General features: G+C 33.6%; 1 protein-coding gene across 3 annotated transcripts in view; it reads left to right on the top strand.

The window, feature by feature from the left end:
* Positions 1-25192, top strand: part of GRM1 (glutamate metabotropic receptor 1) — a 433745-nt gene that overhangs the window by 181881 nt on the left and 226672 nt on the right. The gene's annotated exons all lie outside the window — the stretch shown is intronic.

The raw sequence follows: 25192 nt of genomic DNA, 5'->3' as shown, positions 1-25192 counted from the left end.
TTATATGATTGTATATAGGCCACAAGTTGTAGCTCTTTGAAGTAGGAAGTATAATTATTCTAAATGAACAAAAAAGAAGGCAAGCTGGAAGGAAGATCCAGTAGAAAACAGAATCAACTTGATGTTATTTGCTATTGGATTTCAGTTTCCTCATCATATGTCTTCTGGATTAGGTTCCTTCCATCATTAAATTATTATTCCATGATCTATCTCAGAGCTTAAGAAACTCAGAGGCTCAGAGATACTGTGATTTGTCCAAGATTGTGTCATAATTCAGTCATTTTCAATCCTGTCTGACTCTTTGTGACCCCATTTGAAATTTCCTGATACAAATATTGCAAGTGATTTGCCATTTCTTTCTTGAGTTCATTTTACAGATGAGGAAACTAAAGCAAACATGGTTAAATGACTTGCCCAGGATCACAAAACTAATAAGTATCTGAGGACAGATTTGGACTCAGAATGATGAGTCTCCCTGACAGGCCCAGAACTCTATTCATTGTACTAACTGCTAACTACAAAAAAAAAAAAAAAAAAGAAGCTGAGTTGCAAGTTGAATGTAAGTCTTTTGACTTTAGATGCATTGATACATTAGAAATGGGCCAAATTTAAGAATCTTGATAATTCAAAATAAGGTATTTATTTCATACTTTATTTCTCATGAGAATATGTTGTTCTAAAGAGAGTATTACCTCAAAGATGAGACTCATACAATAATAACATATTTATACAATGACAAGCACTTATAATAAAGATTTGCCAAATGATCCTATGAAGTAAGTGGTACACTCATTATTTCTCATTTTATATATGAGGAAACAAGGTTGGGAGGATGGAAATTAAATGACTTGCTTTGGATAATACAACTAATAAGGTTATAAGGTCGGAGTCAAATCCAAATCTCTCAACTGCAAGAACAGTGCTCAGCATACTATATCATACTAATGATTTGAAACAGAAAATAAAATAGTCACACAAATATTTAGAATATTAGTTTTGACTTTGGACTCTCTCAAATGAATCTTAATTTGGTTCAAACCTAAAAATTTATATAAAAATTCCAAAACTGTTTTGATCAATGGTAGCAACATTGGATTAAGTATATAATAGCCTCATAAGATGACTACTTTGAAGAACAGTGTTGTTCAGATGCATGTGTGTATACATATATACATATACATTAAAATGTTAAAAGTTCAGTATCATTAATTTAGCGTCAACAAAAAATGGTTTATCTGATTCTTTAGCAACCAGAGGGTTCTAGAAAATGGAGATTTAGTAGGATTCTGTACTTACACCATTATAGGAAAGTTAGGGGAAAGGAAGTTGTAGTGGAAGATGGGGGAGATGATGAATAAAGTTTTGGGACATTTTTTAGTTCAAGATGTCTATGGGGAATCCAGTTTGAGATCTTCCACAAGTGATTAAAGATTTAATATTTGAGGTCAGCATAGAGGTGAGGGATGGATAAATAGATGAGGGAATTATAAGCAAAGAGAATAACAAGGAAAATCATTGGGAGCTGATTATTACCAAGTGAAAGGGAATAGAGCAGCAAAAAAAAAGCAGAAGGAGCAGGATAGAAGCCTGTGGGACACTCATGCTTAGGGGTATAATCTGATTGAAGACCCAGCAAAGGAGTCTAAGATAGACCAGTCAACAAGGTAGGAGAAGAACCAATAGAAAGTAAGATCCCCAAAACCTAGAAAAAAAAAGAGGTTTTCAATGAGAAGAGGGTTATCGATAGTGTTAAAAGCTGCAGAGACATCAAAGATGAAGATTGAGAAAAGGTCATTAGTTTCAGCAATGAAGAGATTATTAGAAACTTCATGAAAATATCCAGCATGAAATGTCCAATATGAAATTGATTACACAGTACTTGAGAGTAGCAACGTCATTTACAGATGGAGGTATCATTTATATTAAAGATATATTAAAGATGAACTCATGGGAAGTGTTGAGATCACCAAGAGGGTTTGGATTTCATTCTGTAGCAATTGGAAATAATTTCTGATCAGGAAAATGATATAAAATATTGTCATTAGGGAGAGAGATGAGATATCCTTCCAATAACTTTATTCTCCACTGTCTCATTTTGGTATGGTGATGGCTCTGAATTCTAGAAGGCTATATATACCTCCAGAGTGCAAACTCTAGAACCCCTATTAGTCTGGAAAGGTTTGAGATACAAGCCTTGGTAAGTCTCTGTCATTTCTGGACCAGGTTAGCCTAAGTGTATAGAGACTTGTTCCTAAAATACTAGTTACAGAATAATGATTTTTTTTTACCATAACAACACATGAAAACTGGTTATCTAAAACAATATTACTAAGGTGTAGCTTATATTGGTAAAGGGATAAACTCTGCTGATAAAGTTAGGAGTCTTTTGAAGTATTAAAGTACATTCAGATATGATTGTAGGAGAAAGTATAAATACCAGTAAGTGAGTACTTACTTTCTAGATTTTTATTGTTATTTAGTTAAATCCAATTCTTTATAGCCCCATTTAAACTTTTCTTGGCAAAGATATTGGAATAGTTTGCTATTTCCTTCTCTAGATCATTTTGCATATGAGAAAACTAAAGCAAACTGGATTAAGTGACTTGTCCAGGGTCACACAGCTATTAAGTACTTGAGACCAGATTTGAATTCAGGAAGAAAAGTCTCACTGACATTAAGCAAGGTATTATATACCTTTGACACTTTGACACCTAGTTACCTTGAAAACACCATTTTCTGTAAAACACCCCACTTTGTATAATATTCAGTCTTGTTATTTCTTGACAGTACAATATGTCTTAGACGTTTATCTGTCTTATGTAACTAAAAATTTTAAAACCCCACAAAAAATTGTTTAATAAAGCACTAGGAGAATGTGGTTTGGAGAATAAATTCATGAGCGAGGGCATAGATGGTCTATGTCCTAATATCTGTTTTACTATTGGCTGGCTGTGTGACCTGAAACACATCATGTGGCTCTGCCAGTTCTCAATTTGCTAATCTACAGAATGAGTTGAAGCAGATCTTTAAGATCTCTTCTGGTTCTAAAATAACATAACTGAGTGGATGCATTTTGTACATTATGACAATGAGCTTTTTAACAATGTTTGGCTATAATGTTATGATTTTGTTACATGCTTTAAGTACATTAAAACAGAATCCTATCAGTATAATTAGAATCTCCATGTACATAAAAATGTATTAAATCTAAGAAAAAGTACAATTCACCAGATCTTTCTTATACCAAGGTATTTGGTTCAAGTACCTAACATTTGGGCAGATAAACTTTGTTAATAAGATATGCAATAAGGGTAAATGGTCTTGGTTGTCCAGGAATCTAGCTGTGTTTCCATGGTAACCTCATTGAACTAGAAGTGATGTTATCACCTGGCAACAGCTAAGATGCAACCAGTGTATTACAAATTGATAATACACATAAACATTGAGTCAGCTAATTATAAGTTATGAATAACCCTCTTCAAAGTGATTTACCAAGAAGATTAAAAAGACTCAGTTGAATATTACTGGTCAGAATACTAATAGTAATGAAATGTTTGAAGGAATAGGGAGGCGGAACAATTGAAACGGCCAAATTTGTTGTTCTTAAAACAAAACAAAACAATACAACCCAGAAAAAAGACACACATACACACAAAACAGACTACTGAAAATCTGTCCTAATTATTTATGTATTACAAGAGTATTTTAAAGATCATCTACCTATTGAAAACCACTATTTCTTTTTGTAAAAATATAAAAAGTGACAGAGACTATGTTAGGGACCCATATGGGCAGGTTTTTATTCAGCTCATTCACAAATCAAATAAATGTCATTCAAATGATGAAACAAACTCATCACTTTTTGATTTTTCAATCATCAAATATTTATTTTTTATCCTTTCCACTTTTCCCTACCCAATGACAAAAACGAGAAATATATCTGCTTAATTTTCAAGGTTTTTTTTTTTTTTGATAACACACACACAAAAAGAGTTGTAATAAATGTTTTTGTGTAAATAGGAACTGTTCCTCTTTTTTGTTCTCTTTAGGACATAGGGATAGCAGTGGCATCTCTGTATCAAAGGGCATCCCCAGCCTAGTAAGTTCAAGGTTGTAATAATGATAAAAATGGTTAAAAGATACTATAGAATTATAATAATTTACTTGATTATTTGACATACCTAATGAGAATACTCATGGCTTATATGATGTGCTTAATAATATATTCTGAATGACAAAGTACATAAAATCACAATATATATGGCAAGATATGTAGGTTTATTCATCCTGAATCAAGGAGTATCAATAACTGGGAAATTCTCTGTATTTTGTCCCTTTCATAGAAGAGAACAGTTAGTTATAGATTCTTTTTGCTTCAAATGACATAGTTCAGCCCCTAAAATAGAGAGTATTGGGCCACAACTCTAAGGAATTGCAAATCCTGCTGTCCAGAATATAGCCAAATGTTTTTCTTTCATAGGCAATAATAACCAATTTACCTAAATGGCAAGAGCAACTTGTGCCCTGATCAGTTCCTCACTAGTGGCTTTGCAAGTGGTTGGTTCCATTGACCAGACTTCTTATTTATTGTTATAAATGCTAGAGTTAAAATGGACAAATCTTTAGCATAAGTGACCTGCATTTTTGCTTTTGATCTCTGGCCCAGGGACTTGGCAGGAGGTGTTATAATAGTAACAGATGCTATTAAGGAGCATGGAGAGTAGGTTGCTGAGGAAGAATCAGCCAAGGTCACACCAAATAGACAGTAATGGATCCAAACTTGATTAAATAGGAAGCACATCCAAGGAATGTCAACCTAGAGTAACCTAAGGTAACCTTATAAAAATATTAGATTTTATTCAGCAATAGAAAGATGGGTTTTTAAAAAATCACATGTCAAGTACTTTTACTTTACTAAACCACAATTACAAATGATAATTGATTACTTTCTTTTCTCATAGTAAAAAAGGAATTTTTAAAGTTCATTATCCTTTCAGTTTTCTTCACCTCCCAAAACAGGAAGAAAAAGTTCATACAAAACAGCCCCAGAAAGGACTCAATGGAGAAATTTTCAATTGTTAAGAATTTTCCATTCGGAAACAAAGTTCAATAAAAATACTAATATTTAATTTTGTTATTTCATTCTTTTTAATTCTTCCAATGTATAACTTAAGAAGTGTGGGAAAATATAGCACTGAATCATAGTTTTAGAATTGGAAGTAAGCTCAGAAGCCATCCAGTATAAACTTCCTATTTTACTAATGAGGAAACACTTCTAGAGAAGCTAAGAGGCTTTCCGTATGCTACAAAAATATTAAGTACCAGAGAGAAAGAATTTGAACCTAGGTTCTTACTTTAGAGTCAACTTTTTCCATATCCTAATCAGATTAGTACTTTACTGGGTGAAGGAGTACTCACTCACACTAAGTGAAGTTTTAAAGGACTGGTTCTTCAGAAAATACATTAAAATTTTTAAATTTAATTGAAAGGAAATGCTATTTCACCTGTCTTGTAATTCAGCACTGGGAGCTTGCTGGATGTGTTCTCTTTTATTTAAAAGCTTATTAACCTTTGAAAAAAGTGATGGTTCTTCAAATGCAGCTATATGAATTCTACTTCAGAAAGAAGTTTCTTTGTCATAACAGGGTTTGAAATTCTTCTGATCTAATGCCTAGGAGAAATGTATTGTGTTATTTGGGTTCTATTATTTCATGCTGAAAGGAATGATATTAGATGTCTCTGTCCACTGGCATCTGGCACTGACATAAATTTTGTACTCTTTCTATTTGTGCTGGCATCAAGTCATCCTGTGCACATGAGTGGAAATGAGATGATTACGTGGGTTTTTCCAGCCCTCCCAGGCTGTCCATTTTCTCCTTTGGTTTGATCAATAGTGCCAGAACATCCATGTAATACATACAGTACAATGAAAACTGGTTTTGGAGATAGATGACCTAGATTCAAATCCTGATTCTGATTCTTATTGCCCAAGTATCCTCTCTGGGTCTCAGACTATTCAATTGTAAAATATGTAGGTTGGACTAAATAGATGGTCTCTGAAGTCCTTTACAGCTCTCTATATGTTTATGATCCAATGAACTCTGCCCAAACTTTGCCTCATCTTTTGCAAAAGACAACAGCCTTGAAAAATTTTAAAGAAACCACTGTGAATAGGAATACTTCAGAGCCACCCCAACACTGAGAAATTCAAGGTTTTTTTTTTTATTTAATAACTTTTTATTGACAGAACCCATGCCAGGGTAATTTTTTTACAACATTATCCCTTGCCCTCACTTCTGTTCCCATTTTTCCCCTCCCTCCCTCCACCCCCTCCTCCAGATGGCAAGCAGTCCTATACTTGTCAAATAGGTTACAGAATATCCTCGATACAATATATGTGTGCAGAACCGAACAGTTCTCTTGTTGCACAGGGAGAATTGGATTCAGAAGGTATAAATAACCCGGGAAGAAAAACAAAAATGCAAGCAGTTTATATTCATTTCCCAGTGTTCGAAATTTAATAATAAATAAATTTCATGTAAGAAATAAAGTCAGGAAGATCTGAGTTCACATCTGCTCTCTGACTAGCTCTGTGATCTAAGGCAAGTCACTTAAGCCTTTTTGCTTCCATTTTTTTCATCTGTAAAATGAGCTGAAGAAAGAAATGGTCAACCATTTCAGTATCTTTGTCTATGTAATGTCATTACATAGAGTCAGATACAAGTGAAACAAATTAATAATAACAAGAAAAAATAAAAACAGTGTGAATTTAACTGTCAAGGAGATTAGTGGGTAGAAGTTTGGGGATGTTGTTGCCCACGAAATACTTTATGTCAGGCCAATAACATAAGACTAATTCTCTGATGGCTGAATAAATTGGTTTTGCCAGTTCAAAAGCCTGTGCCGTTCTCTATTTGTTGTACATTCCAGGGACCTTCTCAGCTGGCAGTCAGGCATTTTAAAAATAGCTAATTAGACCCTGGGTATTAAAATGGATTAATAACCATATGAGTATGGATTATTTTCAATTTCTTTTCTCCAGGATCACAAATTATGTACAGTATCATATACTATGCCATTTTCATCCATGTTGTTCTGTATGTCTTCCATAGTAGGTACATCCAATACACTTGAAACCTTTCTTTGGTTCCTGTAATATTTCAGGGGAGATTATGTTTGTTCAATTCAAATAAAGCTATAAAAATAATTCCTAAAGAATGGGGACAAAATATGATCTAATATCTTTTAAAAGTGAATCCTTAATTATCCTAAAAATTCAGATCAAACTACTTGTTGCACATACCTTCAAAACCTTATCCCAGATCGTTTCTTCAACAGATGGCAGAACTGGGTAACCCAAAAGATATCTTGGATCAAAAACAAGTGGCAGAGTGCAGTTTATTTACCTTTCAACCACTGATCTTTCTTGATCACCATTATATGGTTACACTTGCACTTTGATCTTAGAAAACAGTTAAGACAATTACTGGTATTTGAGACATTTGTAATCTAGTATCAACTTTTGATTAAATAAACAGGAACTATCATATTGGCCAAACTATAAAATGGAGTGTAGCTTCTAGATCTCTTGGATCTCCTTCAGAGCCTGTGCCAAAATTTTACTATTAAAATCAGTAGAGGAGAATAGTCTTGCAAAGCATATAAGCTCAATAACTGATTGGACAAAACAGGCCGACGCCTTCTTTTTCCATTCCCAAGCAGAGTACATTACACACATTAGTTATTTAATAAATAGTAATAGATCCAAAGCTGGTTTGCACAACCCTTTCCTTTTTTTCTAATTTATTAATTTAATATTTTTCCTAATTACATTCAACATTTTTTAATAGATAAGAAAAGTGAAGATCATAGAGCTGAGTAATTGGACCAGTCATGTAGGTATCATATTTTAGAAATGGAATTTGAACCCAAGTCATCTGGTTTCAGAGCTAAGGATCTTTTCATTGTATTCTGTTGAGTTGAATGTTTAAATTCAACCTAAAATGTTTGGTAAAAAAAATGAATAGAAGAATCAAATCCTATAGAGTTAGTGGCTCTGTCTTTCTGAAACTAACTGTTCCATCTGTTTTGGGTATCTAATAATGGACTATGAGACATACCTATGTGTGCCTTTAACCTATAATAGGAGCATACCAGGAAACCCTTCAGAGATTTCTAGACAGCTCTCCTCTGTCTATCTGTCTGTCTCTCTCCTTCTGTCTGTCTGTCTCTCCTCCCCCCACTCCCTCATGGTTTCCTGACCTCCTGCTCAGTAGGGACAGATTTAAGACCACTGCTTCACTCTCTGAACAACCTGCTTATCTTTCTGAACACTAGGAGACATAATTGTAACAGCCTTCGTTTATTGACAATACTAGTTAGCTCAATATGCTTTTTAATACTGTCCTTTGATCAGATTGTTAATTTGTTTACTTAAGCACTGCTTTCTACACAAATTTCACTTATATAGTTAGCAGGTGTTATGTGATCCTTACTGCTTTAATGTAATGTAATGACATCATCATAATATAAGACTAGCTTGGTGGTACATTCTTGTAATCTCAGTTCCTTGGACAGCTGATACTGGCATATTGCTTAAGCTCAGGAGTTCTTAGTTGCAATGGGCTATTCTGATCACGTGTCTACGCTAAGTTCAGCATTAGTATGGTAAGCCATTAGAAGCAGGAAGGTACTGGGTTGTCTAAAGATGAACTGGTCTGGCAGAAACAAAACCTTCTATATTCTTTATTAGTAAAATTGGGTTTATGAAAAGCCCCTGTAGTTTTATTCTGAGCAAAATGGGAAGAATTTGTCTTTAAGAAATACAAGGATGGCATTAGTGTAAGAAAGGCAGTGTATATAGAGAGAAACTTTAGTGTTAACAAGAGATCAAATGTATGAACTATTGTCCTTTCAGTCCTTTAATCATTTTGAGTTATAACACAATCTCTCTTCCAAGACAATCTCTAATTGGACCCTTGTTTATCATGCCATGCTGTTTCTAAAGCTTCTGATCCCTTCCCATAAGAAATATCATGGTAAGAGATGATGTCATCTAATTCCCTTTATCCAGGAATGGGTGTATTTAAGGATGGGATTGAAGAGTAATAGCAGAAAAAAAGAAAAAAAGATATGCCATGGTTACTTTTGCAAATTATTCTTTCCATCAAGGACAATGGAGTCAAAACATTTGGACTCTAGTTTCATGGTCTTTGTTAAGTTGCATGAAAAATTGACATGATAGTAAGGAAAACAAAGATGAGGAGCAAAGTGTCATTAAACAAAGTATGAGTCAGAGGAAGTCCATGCTAAAAGAAGTAACTCTTTTAGGGACATTGAAGGATAAGTTTTCAAGGTACCTGAAAGAGCAGAAACTCCATGCTTGGAAACAAGACAGATGTTTTTGCTACCAAAAAGGTGAATGATGAAAACATTAGTATCTCTCAACTCATATGCCTACTTCTCTATAGTTGTATTATCTTTATGAGACTAATGTATATATAAATCAAGGGCAACCTTAATGAAGGAATAAGAAAGGAATAAACGAAGTTTTGCAAATGACATTCTGCAGAGAGACTATGTCTTTAATGAAAAAGACACTGCAGTTAAATAAAATTGAGAGGAGAAAAGCAGATTGAATTTTACTTGAGAAAAAATGCAATACCTTTAGTGATCGTAATCTTTTCTCTTCTTTGGTAAATTTTAAAATATATTTTAAACTTAAATATAAAGTGAGGGGAAAACTGTCAAGCACACAGTAGAGCATAAGAGAAGATTTAATGTAAAACCATAAATTTCCATTTCAAGGAAACCTATATAATAAATACTACACATTGTTTTCAATACTGCCTGACTTTGCTTCCTTGTATGTTTTATTTTTGTTCTCTACTGTGCATGATCCTTATCTTTTAAAAAAATTCCTATATAGTTTTATGACTCTATAAGACTGCGAAACTTAGAATATCAAAATATCTGAAAAAAATTAAATTTTCAGTTTTCCAAAGGACAATGGAAAGACACATAATGAGAATTAGTAGGCTACAATAGATTATCAATTAATAACTTTACAAAGATTTGACACACAAAGGTGGTCTTATAATAAGAGAAAAGGAAAACTGGTGAACTGTGCATGAGTTTTATATAAACAGTTCTAGATGAGGGCCACCAGGATATTGGATGATCTCTTGGTTGAAAATTTTCAAGTAGTCAAGAAAAATAACCCAGGATAAGAACCATGGAAATTTTGTGATCTATAACAATAGACGGAGTATTCATGTCATTGGGATTATAGACTTATGAAGGTATCAAAATCTTGAAGTTTAATTCTCTTGATTCTATATATTAATATATACTTAAATCTAGGAATGTAATGATAAATGTTTAACAACTGGCTCTCTGAAAAAAAAATGTGTGCACAGCACACCTTAAAATTTAATTTTCATTATTTCTCCATAATTTTCCTAAGTTGAGACAATCAACATTAAATTGCAATCTGATTGCAACATTTGCCAATTTCCAAGGTATAAATTCTCTCAGTGAAAATTTAACAGTTCACTCTCATAAGTCAGCACAATCTGACTGATGAGGGAGGTAAACTGTGTTCCCTTTAAAATTATTACTCTGAAATTATGTTCCCTTTTGATCTGTGATCCTTTTTGGAGTCTCAGGCCCTCCTGGGGAAGGCATATTTCCCTAAATAAGTTGTCTTGGTCAAAAAGCACCCTTTTTATCTTTTGAGGATGCCAGACCTTTTGAATTTCAAGTGGAGATCTGGGCCAGATACTGATAAGCATCTAGGACTGGGAACTTTGGCTTCCTTTTCATCCTGAAATCTGAGCCTCAAAGATTCCTTTTAAAGGGCATTTTCTGAACTCACATTTCACAGAAAGTCCAAAGTAGCTTGCTAGGACCCTCCCCGCTGAGAAGGCAGTCTCTTCTCAGTGTCAGCCTCCATTTCCCTAATAGAACTTTGCAGAAGATCCACAGCAGCTTACTTTGCTTCTAGGACTCTTACCAGCTGAGAAGGCATTTTATTCTCAGTGTCAGCCTCCTTTTCCCTAATATGACTTTTCCATTAGAGAAGTGAGTCTTTTAGCAAAACTGGCTTCCTATCCAACAATAAACTTTCATTTTTGTCAATTGATATTTCAGGTTCAAGAATTCTTTCATAAAGAACCTCTGCGCCAACCAAAAGGTGATTTTAACGACTCTCTGACTGCTACTAACCACATCACCACTAACCTCATCATGACTAAACATACCCCTTAGTAAAACCATCAGATTTTATTTAGAAAAATTGCTCTTTATCTACAATGCCCTCATTTTATGCTAATAAAGTTGAATTTTTAAGCTGGGATTTAAAAAAAATTAGTTTCATATGATTAGATTAAGTTATGCAGGAAAATGAAGGAAATGATGCTTTATTAAATGATAATTTAAGATTTATATTTATAACATTTTCTATAAATATGTCCTTTTTATGACTATCCCTTTTGTTCATCAGTGAAATTTAGTTCACTCTGTGTGGTAGCTTAGACAGTGCCATTTTGCCTGTCTGAGTCCAAAACTATTGAGAACATATCTAAGGCAGGAGGGGAGTTGAGGACCCAGAGAGCAAATTTATGAGAGTGTTTATGTCAGAACCATTAGGATGAAAAATAGTTGAACCATGTTTTTCACTCTTGGAAGAGCTGATGGATAGTTAAAATATTTGAACAAAAAATATCTCATTCATTAGAATCCATTAAGTGTCATTCTGACTGAAATGGAAAATCAATCAAAAATAAGTGGTGATTCCAGAAAAGTAGATCATATAATATTTTTAAATATGTAAATCTTCCCCTTATCTAGTATGCATAATTGTGAATGGATTCAATATACAAGTTGCTAAATGGTCAAGCACTAGCCCACTTGTTTCCTTTATTCATCAGTTCAATGATTTTCTTTTAGTTGGCTACATTTCAACATTAGTTCTAGGTGATTGCAAAAGACCTGGTATAGCAGTGACTGATCAGCCTTGGATTAGGGATTTTGAAAAGTCAGTTAAGTATGAAATCATCTTAGACATGGAAAAAAATCTTTCTGAATTTCAGGAATGTGGTCACAGTCAGAATAATTGGCCTTTCATGGCCCTACATTACAGAGGTCATTGATGCATAGTGACAAGCAGAAATTTAAGAAGTATAATAAATAATATTTTGTTTTTAGATAAATAATAAAATAAAAAGCACTAGGGTTTTGCCTACAAGGCAAAGTTATTAATTTCTTTTGGAGCAGTTTTTGATATCTATACATCTATCACTGACTCTCTGGGCCCATCTATCACCTGAAGAGTTAATGTTTTCAAGAGCTTCCTCCATAAGGATATATCACCCACCCCTAAATTTATGCTGCTATATTATAGATATAAAGGTAAACACTTTAAAGACCAAAAGAATAATTTCACTGATTTTTATAACTGTGGGTGATACCCAATTTTTACCAATAGGAAAAGTGTTTATTAGTTCTTAAGTTAAGTAAACCTTTGTGGTTTAGAGAAAATTCTTCCTGGAAGCATTCTGCCTTTGTTTTTATAATTAACAAGTCTGCTTCTGAAATAGTCAACAAATATCTCGAAGAAAAGAAATATAACATGTGGCATAATGATAACAATTATTAATAATTTATTTATAACATCCATTGTTTTGTCTGCATCATTTCCTTTTATAGTCTTTATAACCCTTAGCCCAGATTATGTTGAGGATTTCCATTTTATTGATTTTCATTTGATTCCCCATTGTTAATAAGACTATGAAATTTAGAGTATCGAAAGTACTCAATATCTTTAACAATTTGTCTCCAACCTTCTTTACCCAATTTTTCAATTTTCTATTCCTTTAGAGGATTCAGCCATAATCTCTATTCAATGTTTGTCTTCCTTAACTAGTTGTTCCCAGAACCTAGTTATTCCTAAACCTGTATCTTTGCCTGAAATTCTTTCTCTCATCTGTTCTATTTTTCTAAATTCAAAACCTTTGGAGTCTAATTTTAAGTTGTTCTTCCTCTGTGAAATAACTCCTGATTATCCTAGCCTCCAGGAATCTAGCTCTTTCTGGACATTTACTATCTGTGCTACTCCCTGAAACATATTTTCTTCACTATTGTTGGGTATTTTTTCTTGTGTTATGTATATGTGCTGTACTTTATTATGGTTATATTATACTTTATATAGTTATAAGATTCTCAAGGAAAAACACTATGTCTCACATCTCTGAATTTCCCATAATACTTTGCTCAGAACAGGAGCTATATCAGAAATTCTTAATCTTTGTATGTGTGCCTGTTGTGCCATGGAATCCTGTTAGCAAACAGTTTGGTGATGCCTATGAACTCCTTCCCAGAATAATGTTTTTAAATTCATGAAATTAAGAGCAAGGAAAATAATAATATCGAAATAAACATGATTTTTTCCCATTCAAATTTAGGGACTCATTGAAATCCAAAGGGTGTATGCCCACCCAGGTTAACAGCTTGTGAACTAGATAAATAATTATTGAGAAGGGGAAGGGAATAATTGATATCAGTGATTCACTTACTCTGACAAAGGGGGAAAAGTTCATAGGAGAAATTCAAGGCAAACAACAATGACAACAACAGGAAAACCAACAACAATAATAACCCACAAAAGACATTTTAGAAATGACAAAAATACACTAAAATACAGTTAAGACAGTAAACACAGAACTTTTGACAACAGTAATATGACAATTGCTATTGACTAAAGTGATGAGCATATGAGAAGAGGAGAAGAGCAGCAAAATTGGAATATTAATATATTGGGAAAGTTAAACTTGTCAAAAAATGATATTTAAAAATATTTTCCATTAATTCTTTTAAAAATTCAACCTGAAACTCCATATAATAAACAGTTCTCATGTTTTTTGGGTAGTATAAGGTATTGTCCTTTAAAGTGACATTGCTCTTTAAGGCTCCCTGATTAGCAATCCAATGCAAGGCATTTAGGCTGGGCCAAAGTATGCAGAATGAATAAACAAGGTCTAAATTCCCCCTCCCTCACTTTTGACTTCCATGTTTTGGAAGTTGTGGCCCAACACAGATCTTGATATATGTTATAGCTAATACTTCTTTTTATGGTATTGATTATAATTTAAGAGATTGCTTTATAATAGGCTATTTTAAAATCCATTCCTCTGGGAGTAGATTGTAAATTATTTGCAATGATGTTTGTTTAATGAAATGCTCTCTTACTACAGGTATTTATACTTGCTCTGAACTGGGACTAAGATAAATGACTTATGTTAGAAATATTTAGGCATGTTGCCCCCTGAAACTGCTTCTGCACCACAAATATCTCTGCATATTCTACTGAATTATTTTGTTCCTCCTAACTATATTTCCTTTGAGTGAAAAAGAAAAAAAAAAAAAAAAGACCAAGAGTTTGTCCAAGTATACAAATTCCCAGTTAACAAATATTTTGACAGAAGAAATGTTTGTGAAAAAAAAGATATACTCAGTGACCAGAAGCTCCATAGACATTGAAGTCTGAGCTCTTCATATCATTAGTGAGCAATAAATATTTGCAATTATTAACAGTATTGGTAATGATTTTTTTTTTTTTTTTTTTTTTGCTTTAAGTATTTTTTTTTAACAAGGCAAGTGGGATTAAGTGACTTGTCTAGGGTCACATAGCTGGTAAGTATTAAGCATTTGATTCTGGATTTGAACTCAGGTCCTCCTGACTTCAGGGTATGTGTTCTATCCACTGTGCCATCTAGCTGCCCCCTTTAAGTTTTTTTTTTTTTTTTAAGAGAGGGAGACTAAAAGAAATTAAGTGCTCTCTAATATCCAAATATTTCTTATATTGTTTATTTGATCACTTTCAGAATTTAAAGCTTTCAGAAAGACTAACTTTTTATGATAGTCTTTTTTTAAAGGAGGGAAGTTTATGACCTATATTCTTTAGAGGACAGGGGCTGATTCAATTCATTATTTGAATTCACAGTGCCTTGACCATAAGGTACAAACTGAGCATGTGATTTTATTGATATTAAAAACTCTCAGATAAGGAAATGCTCTCAACTAATGTAAGTTGTCACCTCTCCTATCTATAGGCACCTATAACCTTAGAGAGTTGCTTTTATAATTTAAATTTTACTTTTTAGAATAATTAGAGATCCATTTTTACCTCCAACTTGATTGGAAAGAAAAGAAAAAAAAACAAATTTCTTGTAAAAATATACATAGTCAAACATAAAAAAAATTCCATTGGCTGTATTTAAAAAAGTCTCATTCTATACCCCAAATCCATCATCCTTTTGTCAGGAGGTGGATAAACATGCTTTAGCATTATTTCTCTGTAATCAATGAGAGCCATTGCATTATGAGATTAAGTGACTAGCCTCGTTTATTTAACCTATAAGTGTAGAACTTGAACCCAAGTCTTCCTCACTTCAAATTGAGTGTTCTATCCATTATACAATTCTTTCAGTGTTATAGATAATAATTAATTATAAATGCTTCTAGAATTTAGTTGAATTGAACTGAACTGGAAGAGAAATAAATAATTTTTTAAAAATAAATAAAAAAGTGGATATTTTAGCATTAATCTTTACTTCCTAGATTTTTATGATTCTTATTTTTCTTACAATTTGATTTTCTTTTTACATTTAGGATTTAAAAGCACCCATTTCATCCTTTTGTTGTGCACAGTACATAGCACCTAGTAGGCACTAAGTTTGTAGAGGTCACCATCAAATATTCATTGCGATGTAGTAGAAAGACTAAACATCCAAAAACCTGGGGTTGAGTGTACTGGCTATGAGGCCTTGAGAAATAATCTAAGTTCTCTAAATTCCAGATTCTTCATCTTACAGAAAAGTATTCAAAAGATTGTTGTGAGGATTAAATGGCATAATATGTTAGACACATCTAAATTATAAAGTATGATTTAGAGATAAGCAAACTATATTGTTTGAAAATAATTTATTGAAGTCCATTATGTACAATATGTTATTTCATCATTTAGTTTGGAGGTTTGCTAGATATTAGCAGTCATTTCTTGCTTATCTTCATATTCCTTTCAGCACTCAATATAGTAGTAGGCATTTAATAGATGTTTATTGAATGAAGGAATGGTTATATGTAAAATCAAAATAACCCTTCAATGATGGTAATGTAAAGACGCATTATATAATATGGATAATTACCCCCTAATTTATCCGTTTGGGAGACATGTTTTCTTAAAGTGAGATGCGCTTGTATTGTTGAGGCTTTTGGAGAGTTTTGTGGAGCTGGATAAACTGGATCTATCACTGATTAATGAACATGACAACACTGGGCAGTAAGCAATTCTCATCTCTGATGATAAAGAATGACCTCAATTACCTTCTTGTGGGGTCACCTGTGGATTTGTTTCCCAGTGGCAATTATTTGTATCAGAATGAATGGTCTTTGCTTTTGTGCATAGTAAGGGAGGGGTGGAGGGAGGTGGGCACTTTCCTAGCTGGGCTGGAAGCCGGGCATATAAGAGGCATGTGCTTTAATGGGTTTATCTAATCTGTCACTTTGCACACCAGTGCACACATCATTTGCCAGTGTCACCTTGACACAAATGAGAGCTATTAACTGATGGACACTCGGTGGGCTTGCAACATCCCTGATGCCTGACTTTTCTTTGTGTCTCATTTCCTTTTTGCTAACACTTAGTGTGACAAGTCATACTCCATCCTTCTGTTCAGCAACAACCAGAAATGACATACACAGAAATAGGGAACATTGCTCTGTTCTTGGAGAATACAGCTTAGCAGTTGATTTTATTAACATCCTAGCACTTAGAGATGATGGATAAATGAATGATAAATGGATCACAGAAATTAGACTTGTATTTGTAAGAACTACCATGTGAAAACTGAGACTTTCCTATTGAACATGCTTTCCTCTGGAAAAAGGAGTTTAGCTAGTTTGTAAAATCCACTTTCTTTTCACATTATCATAAATTTATTTTAAAAATACAAGGTTTCAAATAAGATTCAATTCAAATAAAACAAGATTCAATTCAGCAAGCATTTATTAAGCCTTCCTTTAGCTACCTTGTATCTTACAACAACATAAAGCAAAGAAACTAGCATTTCACGGGAGCTGACTATGCTGAAATGTTGATTTGTAATATGTTAGGCAATTTATTAAATTTTTACAATGTGCTAGACACTGTGTTAAATTATGGGGATACAAAGAATAAAAGTCTCCACTTTCAAGGAACTCACAGTCTAATGGAGGAAACAACATATACAAACATATACACAGGATAACCAACAATAATCAACAGAAGAAACACATTAGAACAAAGAGAGATTGGGAAAGGCTTCTCACCAGAAAAATCAGTAGATAAGAAGAAAGAGAAGATTCCAGACATGGGTGAAAGCTAGTGAAAATGTAGAGTCAGAGACAGAATGAGTAGAAAGAGCAGGATCACAAAGTAAAAAGAATTAAATAGTAAAAAGACTGAAAAGGTAACAAAGGACCATATTGTTGTTGTTTGATTGTGTCCAATTCTTTGTGATCTATCTAAGGTTTTCTTGGCAAAGATTCTGGAGTCCTTTGACCTTTTTTTTCTCTAGCTTATTTTACAGATAAGAAAACTGAGATAAACAAAGTTAATTGGCTTGCCTAGGGTCATACAGCCAGTAAATGTCTGAAGCTGGATTTGAACTCAGGAAAATGAGTCTTCCTGACTTCAGAAGCAGTACTCCATTAATTTTATCACCAAGCTGCCTCCCATGGGACCAGATCATGAAAACTTTAAAAGATGACAAATTTTATACTTGATCCTGGCCATCATAGGGAGTCACCAGAGTTTATTGAGTAAAAGGGTGACAGAGTCAGACTACACTTTAAGAAGATCACTTTCTAAATTGGGTAATCTGACCAGAGTAGAGTATGGAAGTACTGGTCAGATTACATCTAGAGTATCAGTTTTGAATCTTTTATGAAGAGCACATGAGGATTAAGGGAACTACTTGTGTAGATGATAAGACTCAAGGGATGACATAATAGAAGTCTTTAAGAATTGGAAAAACTTATATTAGAATAGAGACTAAACCAGGTTTTTTTTTTTTTTTTTGCTCTAAGAAGTCAAATTAGAACAAATGGGTAGAAGATGAAGAGATCAATTTAGACTTGACCCTCATCAAGTCACTTAATCCTGTTTGCCTCAGTTTCCTCATCTGTAAAATGAACTGGAGAAGGAAATGGCAAACCATTCCAATGTCTTTGCCAAGAAAACCTCAGACTGAATGAGGAACAACTTCCTAATTCTTAGACCTATTAAAAAGTGGAATGAATTAGGTGGCAAAATACTGGCTGGAGGCTTTCAAGCAATGGCTGGCTGATCATTTGTCCTAGATATGATGATAAGGATGTTTTTTCAGGTGTGAATTGGCCCCAGAGATTCCTTCTGGCTGCATCAAGAGTAGCATAGTGTCCAAAAACAAAGTGATAATAATCTCCCTATGCTCTGCCTTGGTCTAGTATTTGAAATATTGTTCTCTATTCTATACATCAAATAGAAATTAGAAATAAATTGGATCTAGAAGAAGATAAAGAAGATTGGGGGAAGATTGTAAACTATGTCATATGAAGACTTCTTGTAGGAAGGCTGGAAAAGGGAAGGCTTCAAATAAGATAAGCATTGTTTTCAAACATTTAAAGAGTTTTCAAATGGAAAAAAGGATTACACCTTCAAGTGAGAGTTGGATTTTTGGAAGGACTTCAACATAAATATCTCATGAGTACTGGGTGAAGGAACTGGCAATACTGAATTTGGAGAAGCGCAGATTGAAGGGAAATATGATAATTGTCTAAGTGTTTAAAAAGACAGTTATATGAAAGTTTACTATTTGTTGATTATTCAGAGAGCATAAAAATGCAATTGGTAGTAGCTGCAAGAAAGGCATATTTAGTCTTTACTAGAGGAAAACTTCCTAAGAGTAGAACAGACTTATTTGGGAAGCACTTGGTTCTCTCTTAGTAGAAGGTATCTCTTTAAACAAAGTCTGAATGATGATTTTCCAGGGATTTTTATATAGGTATGCATTGGATTAGTTGGTTTTTTAAGTCCTTTCCAAATCACAGATTTTGTGCTACTAGATCAAAGATGATTACAAACTGCTGGCAATGATGCTAATGTGACCAAGAGCTGAGACTTGGGAACAGATCCAATGCTATATCAAATTTTTTTGGCATTTTGTTACCAAGTCCTAATCAATCTTTCTCAGGACCTGTTTCTGTTAAGAGTTGCTGATAGATGAGGTGACTGCCCACCTAGGCAATATATATATATATATATATATATATATATATATGTATATACACATACATATATAATCTATTAATCTATATATAGGTTGTGTGTGTGTGTGTGTGTGTGTGTGTGTGTGTGTGTGTGTGTATTTGATTAGACCTCAAGAACTGGAAAGATCAAGTTGCTTAGTAATGATGGTGATTCATATTAACTTTCCTTCTTTTCTTCCCTCTTACTTCAGTACACTGTGCTGAGGACACATTAAGTTTTTCAGACCTCAGATGTTTAGTTTTAATTTTTTACTATTGTAGGGACTGATTAATCTAGGAACTCTAATCCCAAACAGTATCTAATAGTCATTACCTTCCTACTTGGCATTTCGTGTTTTCCAAGTCCTGCTTCTCACTTTGAAGTGTTATAACTGCTGCAGAACAGGCATCTTGTTTTTCATGTATGGAAAGGAGAAAATTTTTCTCTTGTGGGACTTTGATGATCAGTTTTTGCTTTTGGAAACTGGTGGGAATTGGGACACGGCCTTGGCTACTTGAGGTAGCAGTAAATCCCTGGCCTATGGTTAATATTACTTCTCCTACCATTCTATATTTAGATTCCAGTGTAATTTGTGACCTTCTGAGTCCTGACCCCCTCCTGTCTTATGAATGAGGAGCGGGAGCAGAGTGGGTAGACAAAAGGATAGGGGAAATTTGAGAGTTGAGACAGAGAAGAGAAAACACTAACTTTCAAAAATTATCAGAAAAGATCCTTACTTTATTTTCTTCTTGTTCTGAGAATTATTCTTACATATTTATATCTCCCTGTTCCTAGTCCCAATTCTCACCTCACTGAAGGAAAACAGTAATAGTATACATTGCAATTGTATACAGAGAATATACATTGCAGTTGTTCACTCAAAAAGGGAGAACAGGTATTCTTTGGGAACTTTCGGCCTTTTGTCATAATGTAGCCATACTATACAAATACTAAACATTGATTCTTCTGATGGTCTTTTTTTTTCTATTCTCATTTTTTTAACCTCTTGACAAAATATTCAAAATAGCTGATGATTGTTTTTTGGATATTCTCTCCTAAGTTTTTTATGACATTGATCACATACTTTTCATTCCATCTTTCTGACTATTCCTACTCAGTCTCTTTTTTATAAATCTTCATTTCTACCCTATTTCCAAACATAGGTGTCTCCTAAGCTCTGTATTACCCCTTATTTTGCTTTATCTATTCTTTCCTTTGGTGATCAACTCTTAGGAATTCAATGATCATCTCTTTGCCAATGATTCCCCGGTCTGTGTATGCAGTCCTAATCCCTTTCCTGACCTTCAGTTTTATGTCACCAATTGTCTAAAGAATATATTAAACAACATGTTTTATAGAAATTTCAAATTCAAAATATTAGAAATGGAAGTTATTTTCTCTCCCTCATACATACCTTTCTTCCAATTTCTCTGTTTTCTGCTATATTTAACAGAATATACCATCATCCTTCCAGTCACACAGGTCTACAACCTGAAGTTACTTCTAAATGGTCTCATTCCCCTTTCCCTGTCTCTTCAAATTAGCTTGTATTTGTTATATATATATATATATATATATATATATATATATATATATATATATACACACACACAAATTATTGTTTGGCCTTCTTTCTTGAAGATAACTGTGACATCAGAGAAGTGATGTCATGACATGTAAGTTAATTCAACCACTATAATCACTCAAATCTGTTATTATCAGTTTGTACGGCTACCATCTTGGCTTAGATTTTTATTTTCCCTGATACATTGCAAGAGTCTTCTAATTGGGTTCCCAACTTCTAACCCTATCCCCTCTCTAGTACATTCTCCACACAGCTGCCAAAAATAATTTTTCTAAATCAGGAGTTTGACCATATCACTTCCCTACTCAAGAACCCTTAATTACTTATTGTCTCTAGGATAAACCACACAATTCTTCCTTTGACAGTTAAAGCTCTTCAGAATATGACTCCAACTTGCATTTTCAGTCCTAGTTATATTCAGAAGAGCACGTCTCTCCTTCACACACTCTGTGTTTCAGAGAAGAATCAGCATTGCTATCTCCAGATATTTTTGCACAGATTCTCTCCTTTCCCCAGATAGCAGTTTCCCCATTTCTGCCCCTCCCCATTTCTGCCCCTGAATCCTTAGCTTCCTCAAAGCTTCACTCACAAGCTACCTCTTTGAGGAAACCTTTCCTGAGCCTCCAATGGTTTTTGTATAATAACCGCATTACCTACTTCACAGTTTACAAATTGTATTCTCCCAGTAGATTGGGAGCTTCTGTAGGGAAAGGACTGACTTTTAAAATTTACCTTCATATTCCTAGTGGCTAGCACAATGCTTTGCTTATAGCAAAACTGCCCTCAGATTACATAAATACTTAAATACTAGTTGGATTGGATTGGTTCTTTCATCTCCTTTACTCACCTTCCCCAATTACCACAAAATACACACCAAACAAAAAATTCCTGGCAGAGTGTTAGACATGAGTACTTAGTAATTGCTCAGTAATTTTTGTGGAATCAATGAATGAACAAATGGAGTGCTTTAAAGGGAAAAATCTATTAAAGCTCCCTACTAATGTTTGTGTGACCTTGAGGTTTTAACTTTTGCATTCCAAAATTCCTTCATCTATAAACTAAATTTGCAATATTTGGCACCAAAATAAGTATGGAATTGAAAAATATTTTGTGATCTTCACATAAAAGACTTATAAATACCCAACATTGTTGCTGTTATTAAAAATCTTTTGTTTTAAAAAGAAAAGTACCAGCTCAGTCTCTTTTCAGAGTATGTAATACAACTCTAAAAGCTGTTGCCAGGCAACCTACATTTACAGCTCAGATGGGCTTCATTGTTTATACTTATATGTGAACAAGTGACCTATTCCTCCTTCAAAACATTTTTCAGACTTATGGGATATTTATATCAGATCTTTATGGTATGGGTCATGCCAAAATTATTTTGTAGCAATTTCTGAAATTGGTAACTATTATTAAATACTCACCAGAAGAATATGCTTTATTAAAATTGGAGGGAGGATAGAAAAATTGCTGGCTATTTCTATGTAGAGATATGTGTGTGTATATGTATGTGTGTGTATGATTGAGAACTAGTCTTGGAATAAAAAATATTTGAGTTCATGTTCTTCCTCTGACATATTAGGTATATGTATATAAATGTATGTTTTATATATATATATATATATATATATATATATATATATATATATATGTTTATACACTCGTATATCCTTAGGAAAGTTATTTCACTTCAAAATGCTTCTAGACAATTCTTGAAGACGAAGTTTCTGTGCTAAAAGTTTCCTATAAAAATGGAATCCGGATCTGGATCAGTTAATTAGATGAATAAGAATCCAGCTATAATGAATATTATTGATTAAAACCTGAAGATTCCTTTTGATTTGGTCATCATTTTCAAAGGATGCACATTACAATGTATACTACACAAATGTATAGAAATATATAAACACATATAAATAAAACTCAGACTCTTTAGAAGTCTTGGCTTTAAAGTTGGAGAGTGCTAATTTTAGGTCCTAGATGACTTTGTTAAATCATTTAGCCTCCCTTAGTTTCTTCATGTATAAAATTAGGTGGGAGAGGAGGTGTAGTAAACAAGGTAACTACTGAAGTGTCACAACGTTGATATATGACCCTATGTTCCAGTGGATGAAATTCATTATTTATTCTCTCTAAATATTTTGAGTCCGAATCAATAAGACCTGTGTTGGAGTGAATTTAGAAAGATAAAGGAGGAGGTCTAATATTAGGAAAGTAATTCTGTTATAAAAGAAAATCTGAATTGTCTATACCAGTGGTTCTTAAACTTTTGTTCTCACTATCTTTATACTATTTAAAAAAACTATTGAGGATCTGTCTGAAGAATTTTTGTTTATATGGGTTATATTGATAGATATTTACCATATTAGAAAAAAACTAATTTGAATTTGCAGACCTTCTGAAAGGGTTTCAGAGACCACCAGAGAATCTCTGGACTTGACTTTGATAACCACTGGTCTATACTATGTAATGTTTTTGTGTTGGCTTCCCCAAACTAGTGCTTGTTTTGGAGACTAAATTAATCATATGTATTAAATATAGTTTCAGACAGTTCTTATTTATAAATTGGTCTTTGTCAGGAGTTTACAGACATACCTGCAAATATCTCCACCTCAAAAAAAGCATCTATTAATTATCTACTACATAAGTTCAGAAAAAAATGCTCTGGGAAAATTTGAGAGAGAAGAAATTTTCAAGTTAGTAGGATGTAGGAGAAATTTACAGGAGAGCTGATGTGTAAACTGGAAACTGAAGGATGAGAAATATTTTAATAGCAGGGGATGAGGAAAGATTGCATTCAGGCATAGAAATAGTTTATACCAATGCACAAAGATGAAAGATAGCAACTGGAGGGTGGATTGAAGAAGAAAGAAATGAAGGAGGCTAATTAGTTAGGTTCTTGCAATAGTCTAGGAAAGAGGGGGAAGACCCAATACTATGGTAGTGGGAAAGTGAGTGTGAAAAAAATTAAAGGGCTATTTTGAGAGCTGAAAAATGTACTTGAGAACCAAGTTGATGTTGGGCATCAGAGTCAAAGAAGAGTTAAAGATGATTCTGTGGGTTGGAATGTGGAAATACTAGCAGAAATAAGGAAATTGAGAGGACAGGTGGGTTTAGTTCTCTTGAGGGTTGTGATCTAGCTTGGGAAGCAGTTTTGAGATTATACTGGCCTGTGAGTCAGAGAAGCCAAGTGCTAATCTAACCTTTATTCCTAGGCAAGTCAATATGCCCTTTTTCTGATGTGTCTTGATTGTTTCAAGCAGTAAAACATGATAGCATTAGCCCCTTGTTACTCTTTATGCCCCTAAGGATGGTATAGGACAAACTTTGAAAACAATATGGAGGAAATGTGCTACATATATAAATGCAAGGTCACAACCTGCAATTTTACTGACTCCTTTTGTATATAGCACTGAACTAGCCATTTAGGGGATGCAAAGAAATATGTGACATGGTCCTTACTTTGAAGTAACTTTGTAGTCAAAAGACCACAAACTAATGAAATTGTTTTAAAAAATAAAATTCTTAAAATATATAATTAGAGTATTATCAGGAGACATAAATTGATATGGGCTTCGTGGAGGATTTGGAATTTGAATTAGTTTCCTAAATGATGATGACTTCAAATCTCAGTTTGGGATGAATCTTATTTGTGCAGCATCTTGTTACAATACCTAGTTCATTTTAAACCCAGGGCAACATAATGGATCTCTCTGTGACTTTAAGGATTTTATCTCAGATGAAAAGTTAGGAATTATATCACATTTGCTCTGAATCCCCATTAGGAAAATTCCTACCACTTAGGCAGACTTTCTGCTCTCTACCTTAATTTCCATTTATAAATATCTCTTGTTAACCACTAGTCTTTTTTAGGTAAATTCAGTGTTATAGAAATATTTACTCAAGGAGGCAAGTAATTTAAATGAGGGTAGAATAGAAAATGATATTATATATTGGTATTTGTAGAAGGTATTGACTCTTCTGTATGGCTGGAATGATCTCCCTCCTCATCTCTGCCTTCTGGCTTCCCTGGTTTCCTTCAAGTTCTGGCTAAAATGCCATTGTCTTACAAGATGTCTTTCTTGGTCCTCATTGATTCTTCTTTTTGATTATTTCCAGTTTATCCTACATAAAACTTGTTTGTACTGGTTTTTCTCTCCTCCATTATACTGTGAGTTCCTTAAGAAGAGGGAATTGTCTTTTGCCTTTCTTTGTTTCCTCAACGCTTTATCCCTTCTTAATATTTTGATAAATAAAACCTGTACAGGAATAAACAA

The sequence above is a fragment of the Sarcophilus harrisii genome, chromosome 4 (genome assembly GCF_902635505.1).
Source record: "Sarcophilus harrisii chromosome 4, mSarHar1.11, whole genome shotgun sequence".
In the NCBI taxonomy this organism is placed as follows: domain Eukaryota; kingdom Metazoa; phylum Chordata; class Mammalia; order Dasyuromorphia; family Dasyuridae; genus Sarcophilus; species Sarcophilus harrisii.
The sequence above is the reverse complement of the archived record's forward strand: the minus strand, read 5'-3'. Positions and strand labels throughout refer to the sequence as shown.